This window comes from Pholcus phalangioides, unplaced genomic scaffold, assembly GCF_987345545.1.
Source record: "Pholcus phalangioides strain wild (caught in Gottingen) unplaced genomic scaffold, Ppha-v1.0 ptg000027l_1, whole genome shotgun sequence".
Lineage (NCBI taxonomy): Eukaryota > Metazoa > Arthropoda > Arachnida > Araneae > Pholcidae > Pholcus > Pholcus phalangioides.
The window spans coordinates 2777832-2786445 of record NW_028301617.1 but is presented as its reverse complement, the minus strand read 5'-3'; the positions used below and the strand labels follow the sequence as shown (position 1 = coordinate 2786445).

Below are 8614 nucleotides of genomic sequence, written 5' to 3'. Positions count from 1 at the left end.
TATTGGTTAATAGAATGAATATTAAAAATAAAAGCTGCGTAATTATTTTGTATAAAATATATATTCAAAGATAGGTCTACGAGACCCCCAATCCGAGCACTTGTGAACATTTTGTCACCCGTGCACTCATTGGCTAGTGAAATTAATTCAAAACGATTTAGATCAACTGAATGTGATTGGAAGCCAGCCAAGAATATATTTCAAAAGGAGAATTCGAGTCAAGAAAAACTGGACCTCCTTGATTGGCGTGTTGTTCTAACCTCGCATCTAGGTGAAGCAAAGATCTAGAATACAAGTTCGTACGATGTTTGTTGCTAGTTTATTACCAGCACATCTGTAGTTGGAGAAAATACTTTCTAGACAGAAATGAAGCTCTTCATCTTCACCGACATAGGGGATGACCACCTCCCTCCTCGCCGAGGCATCTAATTACGAGACCACCTCACAATCAAGTGCCCCCCCTTCCCGGTCAGTGGTCATACTTTGCACCTAACTTCCATACCATCTAGCGCTGATCCAAGCGATGAATCTTCGTACGTTTCTTATCTCCAGAGATATCTGATTAATTCCCACTTTGGACACCACGCCTGGAAGCAGAGACGAACCTTTCGACGCTTAGCAAGCGGCTCCATTAATCGTCTCACGCGTTTCCGCAGCCTTCGGCGAACTCGAAAGCCGGCCGAAGTGTAGTGCGCTGTCATTATTCTAACACCCAGACGCCAGAGAGAAAAAAATTGGACGTCTCGAACAGCGTCAGCGAAAAGTTAACCACCTTTGCAACCAGAGTGCCAATCTGGTTAGCGCCATATTCCGAATTCCTTAACGGCTAACTTTTCGTTTAGGTGTCTGAAAATGACGATGCGCTTCGTCAGAGAAGGTAAAGAAAAAAGTTATGCCTCCTTCTATACCTCCTCTAATCTCCACGCGATTTCGCGGCCCGTCGATTAGGCGATTTTTACTTAAAAAAGAAAAAAACAAACAAACTATATATTGAACTGCTTACGAACAACACGGTCTCTTCAAGACACCTCATTTTATACTCGTTCCTTTCGAGATTGAACAATGCAAAGAGAATCTAACAATTGGAAGGGTTCGACTTCTTTTGTCGTTGAATTTGTTTTCATTTCAACAGTAGTGTGATCAAGTTTTCATTGTTAGCAAAGATTCCATTTCGTTCGCGTTTGAATACGTATAAAAATATAACATGAAAAAATGATCAACTTAAAAATATTTGATGTTGATTTGAAGACGATTTGATCTCCAACGACAGCCATTTTGCAGAATTCTGAATTAAATAAGCAATAAATCAACTTTGTGTGATGTAGTTTTCTATCCACACAAAGTTTAAAACCACAGAACTAAGCTTATCCACCTACCGCTGCGCACTTACTGCATTTTTTCGACAACAAATACGGGCAATTTTTGGATTCCTAATTCTAAGAAATACGGGACATCGCCAATTATCACAGGAAAATGATGCCAAAGGTAAAAGAAAGTAGCCAATTATTGCTAAAAATCACTGAAAAATTCCCAATGGCAGGAAATAAAGTAATATTGCAAATTGCAGCGGATTTAAAGAATTCCAAGAAGTAAAACGATTAACATGACAAACATGTGAGATGAATATTTTTATTTATAGTTGCGATCATTATACAGTAGAACCTCTCAATAACGGACACTCATGCAACCAAAAATTTTGACCGCTAACGGGGTTAACATAAATATTCTAAAGTTTGTCACACTTATTGTCATTATTTTTAATTAGGGCTACAAAATGAACCCATACTCTTGGTATATGTAATATATTTTAAAAATGATGGGAAAGGTTAAATTTTCAACTTTGTGACTTAATTGTGTGTGGCTACTTCTCTCCTCATTATACTACTTTTATCTGCATGAAGAGAACGAATGCAATAAAACTGCTTGCTACCATTTTTGGTGATTTTTATCATTATAAAAATGTGTATTTCGAAAGCTACAACTCATTATTCTTAATAAAACTACGCAAAGATAAAGAAAAAATTCTTTGCAAAAACTAATTTTGAAATAACACAAGTTTCATGCAGTATATTAACTTGATAACACTGTGCCGTCTTCAAGCGATGCCGTCTTAAACCTGACGATTCATTTATTTCTACGCTACATTTATTAATCTCTGTTGATTTAAAGCACTTTTTGGAGTTTAGCAACTCAAAATGTTTCTGGAAGAGATTTCTCTTGGTTCCTCCCCCCCCACACCCCTTGTGACACCTTCAAAGGTCGATCTTGCGTACGCCCTTACGTCCAGGTCCCAATAAGTTCGAATCAGCGGGATTCTACTGTAATATTGTGCGACGACCTATGCCCTTCAAATTAAGCTTGATGTACGGGAAAGAAAAATCTCTTACTTAATCGAGAAATAAAACCTTCAAATTTCTTAATTCCTTTCTTTGTTTAATGAAACAATTTCACAATGCCTCGAACTTCAATGTCGCAACGTGCGACGGATGAAAACCAAGTGTTTTTCTCAGAATTGTTTGGAAATGAGGAGAAAACCCGAAAAAACAATTTCGAAATCGAAGATACACGACTGTGCATTTTAATCGCATGTGATTCGAACATTATTGGTTTGTCTTCGGAACAATAAGGTCCACTTTTTCTAAAGTCCTGGAAATGAAGAAAGATTTGCGTCTTTCGTTAGTTCTGTTCATTTTTCTACCAATGGTCATGTGTAGTGAGTACATTCATTTCAGTATGTTTGATTTATCACGTCATCCCTTGTTGTGCTCCCCATTGCATACTTGAAACCAATGTTCCCTGGCATTTTTTTTTTCATGCCCGTAGTCCCTCTCCTTTCCATCTTTGATCCATATTTTCTTCTCGTCCCCCCCCCCCCCCGTCTTATCCAGGGCAACCATTCAGGAACGAGACCCTTTCTACTTTTTTTGTGTGAATTTATTTTTTAAGTAAACTTATAGTGAGCAAAAAATCTTATAAACACAGTCGATCACTGGGCAACAGGGCTACAGTTTACTGATTTTGTATAGATTCTGTTCAGGGCCGTCTCGACGTTTTAATAGCGACCCCCTACCGGCAAGATGATGATGTTCAGAAAGCCCATGCATTGAGTTGGAAGTAAAAAGCTTATGTATTGGTATAGTTACTTTCGAAAATCATAATACCGAATCTCATCGTGTAGGCTGAGGCATGTACGCAGGAGAACGACCATTAGGGGGGCTGATATCCACCCCCAAGCTGACTTAAAAAATTTTTAATATTGTAATTTTTGTAAATAAAATATTTTTTACTTAAATTTCGTAATTACATATTTCGTAAAAAAATTTAAATGTCGAATGATAATATCTTTTAAGGGTGTATTTATCAATTTCTGTTAATTAAAATGTTTTTTGAAGATTGGCAACTGAAAATTTCTCGGAAAGAAATTGCTTGTATTTATACATACATATACTGAGAGCATATGTTCTTTGCGATATGTATAAGTATGTAAATATGTGCAATATATACATTACAGTAAAGCCCCCCCCCCCCCATGTGATTCTGCTCCCAATGAGAGCAATGGTTAAAACCGGCGAATTTTTGCTGGTAGAGTCAGGACCATGTACGGTATGAAAGAAATAAAAAATATAAGAAAGAGCTGTAATATATATACACTGAAGAGCCAAAAAAACTGGTCAACCTGCCTAATATCGTGTAGGGCCCCCGCGAGCCCGCAGAAGTGTCGCAACACGACGTGGCATGGCCTCGACTAATGTCTGAAGTAGTGCTGGAGGTAATTGACACCATGAATCCTTCAGGGCTGTTCATAAATCCGTAGGAGTAAGAGGGGGGGGGTGGAGATCTCTTCGAACAGCACGTTGCAAGGCATCCCAGATATGTTCAATAATGTTCATGTCTGGGGATTTTGGTGGCCAGCGGAAGTGTCTAAAGTCAGAAGAGTGTTCCGGGAGCCACTTTGTAGCAATTCTGGACGTGTGGGGTGTCGCATTGTCCTGCTGAAATTGTCCAAGTCCGTCGGAACGCACAATGGACATGAATGTGTGCAGGTGATCAGACAGGATGCTTACGTACCTGTCACCCGTCAGAGTCGTATCTAGACGTATCAGGGGTCCCATATCACGCCAATTGCACACGCCCCATACCATCACAGTACCTCCACCAGCTTGAACAGTCCCCCTGTTGACATGTAGGGTCCATGGATTCATGAGGTTGTCTCCATACCCGTACACGTCCATCAGCTGGATGCAATTGGAACCGAGACTCGTCAGACCAGGCAACGTGTTTCCAGTCCTCAACAGTTCAATGCCGGTGTCGTCGGGCCCAGGCGAGGCGTAAAGCTTTGTGTCGTGCAGTCATCAAGGGTACACGAGTGGGCCTTCGACTCCGAAAGCCCATATCGATGATGTTTCGTTGAATGGTTCGCACGCTGACACTTGTTGATGGCCCAGCATTGAAATCTGCAGCAATTTGCGGAAGAGTTGCACGTCTGTCACGTTTAATGATTCTCGTCAGTCGTCCCGTTCATGCATGATCTTTTTCCGGCCGCAGCGATGTCGTAGATTTAATTTTTTACCGGATTCCCGATATTCACGGTACACTCGTGAAATGGTCGTACGTGAAAATCCAAATTTCATCGCTACCTCGGAGATGCTATGTCGTTCCCATCTCTCGTTCGCCGACTATAACACCACGTTCAAACTCACTTAAATCTCGATAACATGCCATTGTAGAAGCAGTAACCAATCTAACAACTATGCCAGACACTTGTTGTGTTATATAGGCGTTACCGATCACAGCGCCGTACTCTGATTGGTTCCATATCTCTTTATTTGCATACGCATGCCTGTACCAATTTTATTGGCTCTTCAGTTTATATGAACAGCACTTATCCGGATTGGAAAAGGGCTGGGTTCGATTCCCGGCTGAAACTAGTAGGCTTTTCTCTTCGAAATCAGACCTCGGCATAATATTCGGAAAAAAAAAATCTTTCCTGTTTGTTTTCCGACCACATGACAATTTGTTTGTTTCATGACCGCAGAAACAACATTAAAATTGAAAACAGAAAGACGTAAACTTTATTCTTTCTTTGAAATCGGGCGAAAAAACCAAATTTAAAACTGATAGAAGTGCTGAAATGAATGAAATTTTTGTTTTGTAAAGTAAGTTTGGGATCTCACACATTCAGGAAAAAAAAATCAAGTGCTTTTTTTTCATGTACGAAGAATATTTTTTCTCGTAAAAGGCCAAATGATAGTACATGTCTGGAATTCGTCTCGATTTTATAAATATGATTTGATCCTCTTAATCTCTCTCGAACGGATTCATTTACGAAAATTAATATTTTCTGAGGAAAAAAAATTATATGTCTAAAGATTATAAATTTCATATTTTTTTCAAATATCAGATAATTACCTGTTTCTCGATATCGATTAATGAGTTCTGGTATTCTTATTCAGGGTACGTGACAATTAATCCCCTATGCGAACCTGTTCTCCGATTATCGCTGTCATCGGGTAAGTACTTAAGCGTAACTTGTGCTCGAAATATTGCTATTTACTTACATAGCATATGTATTTCCATCGCTCAAGTGTGAATAATACCCCCCACCCCCAATGAATTATGCCAAAATTTGCTTAAAATTTCGTCTCTTTTTCAGAAACTCATCACATGCCGAACACGAAATCAGACAGCGGGTGTATCAAAGTGATACGAGAGATTTCCTCACCGAGTGTCCCTGAACGAAAACGACCTGGTTTGTATTCGTACAAATTTTTTGATCATTAACCGTTTCACGTACAAGGTTTTTGCGAGAGATTGGGATTATCTCTTTTTAACGAATCAGCGATAAATCTGGTAGCCTTGTCCCAACCTAACCGCACGTTAGAAAAAGGATGGAGAAAAGAAAAAAAATGCAATAGATAAAATATTTTTTTTAGAGTTCCTCTTCTCACCCTCTGTGTTCGATCTCACATTTATAGGAAGATACATTATATGCAGAGAAATATATCCTCTCCACTTGTTAATACGAGATTCCTCGAAAGACTGGTTATATTTGGAGGTGATGACTTAAGGAAAAAACTCAACTATGCCTCCACGGGAACTCTTACTTCGGTCTCCCGTTTGTGGGGCGAATGCTCTACCCCTAAGCTACGGAAACAGATGGACTTTTTCTCCTTGGAGCATATACATATGTTGAATGGTTCCGACATCGACGACGATGGCATTCAACTAATAGCTCGTGAAGATATTCAGCATATATATACGCTCCGAGGTGAAAAATCTTTTTTCCTTGCTTAGGGGTAGAGCATTCGTTCCGCAAACGGGAGACCGAAGTAAGAGTTCCAGTGGAGGCAGAGTTGAGTTTTCTTCCGAAAGTCATCGCCTCCAAATATAACCAGTCTTTCGAGGACAGTACAGCTCTTCTATAAATTTTGCAAGTGCTGTTCTCCAGAGAGCCTAATTCTGGTGAGCTCCTACTCGTCACCGTACGAGAATTTAAGGAAAACATTTTCCAGGAGGCGGAAGAGACTCTTTCTCAGAACGGACGGGTGACAAAGGTCGCTTGCGATTGGAACAAATGTAATAAAATTTCTTCCGCACTTACTTTTTTATCTTTCAGTTCCTTCAACACCTGATCGCGCTCCAGCTTGGACGAGAATTGAACGATAATCAGTTTAGTTTTGTCTTTATTCATACTAGGCACACGGTGGGCGACCATTATGTTAGATACGACCATTAAAGATAGGATCTGAAACAGATTCTCATTTTCTGATTCCGGGACATTAGTAATCTTCCTGTTAGTACGCCATGAATATTGCTTCAACTCCGTAATGTTATATTGCAGGTTCCTCATTTCGGATTTAATCTCCATATTTTTGGTTGCGAGATCCTCATTTCTTAATTGCAATTCCTCATTTTTGTTCTGTAGCTGAACTGTAGAGTCCTTCAGATCTTTTATGACAGCATTATTGAAATCGATCACTTGTTTGAATTCTTCCAGCTTGTTGGTTACGAAGACCTTGAGCTCAGTGTTTTGTTGCATAATCTTCTCTAAGAGATCCGAAATATTCGTGGAATCACTGCCGCCAGCAAAAGGACCCCTGGGAGAGGACGTACACGCCACCCAAGTTCTTTTCTTCTGCTTATCCTGTGAAAATTTACGCATAGCCCCTTACAGCTGAAACAATAATAATGACTATTTACAGGCGCAAAAAGGACAATGATAGAATAAATGATAAATTAGGAATACAGTAAAATCCCTCTGTTGTTGCACCTCTCAGTTGCGGTCACTCCTCTTTCACGGGCAAATAATAATTTCCCCGTGTATAATAAAAGTACACATTTCAAACCCCTTGAGTAACGGTTAATCAGGGAGTTTTCCCCTTTCACGAACGAATTTTTTTTTGTCCCGCCGGTGTCCGCAAGAGAGAGGTTCTACTGTATTTACATAATTTTCGAAGACGGTATACTGTATACCCCCTTTGTGCTTTAGATGTCTGAATTAACTTTTACAGAGCAATGCAGTTATTTTGGGGACACAAAGATTTGATTTTATTTCTATTTTTTTTACTTTTAGGCGTCCGCTACTCAGATTTTGCATCAAATAGCAATCTTTTTTCTATGTTGGCAAGAGACTCCGATTACCCGTGGAGATCAGTCTGAATTTTCAAAATGAGGACACTCCCAATCGAACAAAATATACTGACAATTGGATTTTTCAAGTACTGGTACGAGACTATACAGCCGCTTTTTTGTTCCCGTCTTCTGATCACATCATCTTCCGTACTTTCGACACTTCCCTCGCATCAATAGCATCTGTAATTCTGTCTGGACGTTTTGAAATCTCAAAAAGAAGACATTTCAAACTACATTAGCAAAGTAATTTTGTAGAACTGTGAATCAAATAAACAATAAATCAACTTTCTGATGTAGTTTTTAGTTCAATGAATTCGGGAAGCCACAGAACCAATTTGATCCACCTACCACTCCACACTCATTGTATTTTTTCGAGCAAAGAATACGGTAAATTTCCATTCCTAATACGGGACATCGCCAATTATCGCCGACAATGACGTCAAAAGTCAATAAAGTGGCTGGGTGCCCAGTCAGCCCCACCCTTGGGGGGGGGATCATGACAATGGTACAGTTACTGTGTGTAACATTTTATTCAGTCTACACTGACAACGAACGATGTCTAAGAACAACGATATGCTGTAGAGGCTTAAACTAATTAAAAATTTTAGAAATTGAAATATTCAACAAGAAATTACTTTAAAAACATCACAATCTCGCTGAACAAAACGTGATTCTTATAAGCGATGGGCATGGCTTCTACAAGGGACAAGGGTGGTCTGAGAGGGTTCCAGCTCTGGTGCCCGGGACAAATACCATTACTTTTTTTGTTTCTTCATTGCTATAAATTTACTACAGAAGGGCCCGTAAAAAGTTTGGCTTAGGGGTTCGCCAAAGATTCCAGCCTAGGGGGCCTTGCCCCAGAATGTGAGGGTCATGGGTTGAGCTGACAAAGCTTCTGCCCTGGAAGCCCGAGACGATTCTCATCAGTTTTTCTCACGGTATGAATTTATCACAAAGGGACTCGTGAAAGTGGGGGGGGGGG

The 8614-nt window shown here is 39.8% G+C and overlaps 1 long non-coding RNA gene across 1 annotated transcript; it reads left to right on the top strand.

Moving 5' to 3' along the window:
- Nucleotides 1-2479: 2479 nt before the first annotated feature.
- LOC149068067 (uncharacterized) lies at nucleotides 2480-7928 on the top strand. The gene is made up of 4 exons (XR_016195204.1): nucleotides 2480-2713; nucleotides 5454-5510; nucleotides 5654-5749; nucleotides 7574-7928. It is a non-coding gene; the product is annotated as an uncharacterized LOC149068067 (long non-coding RNA).
- Nucleotides 7929-8614: the final 686 nt, after the last annotated feature.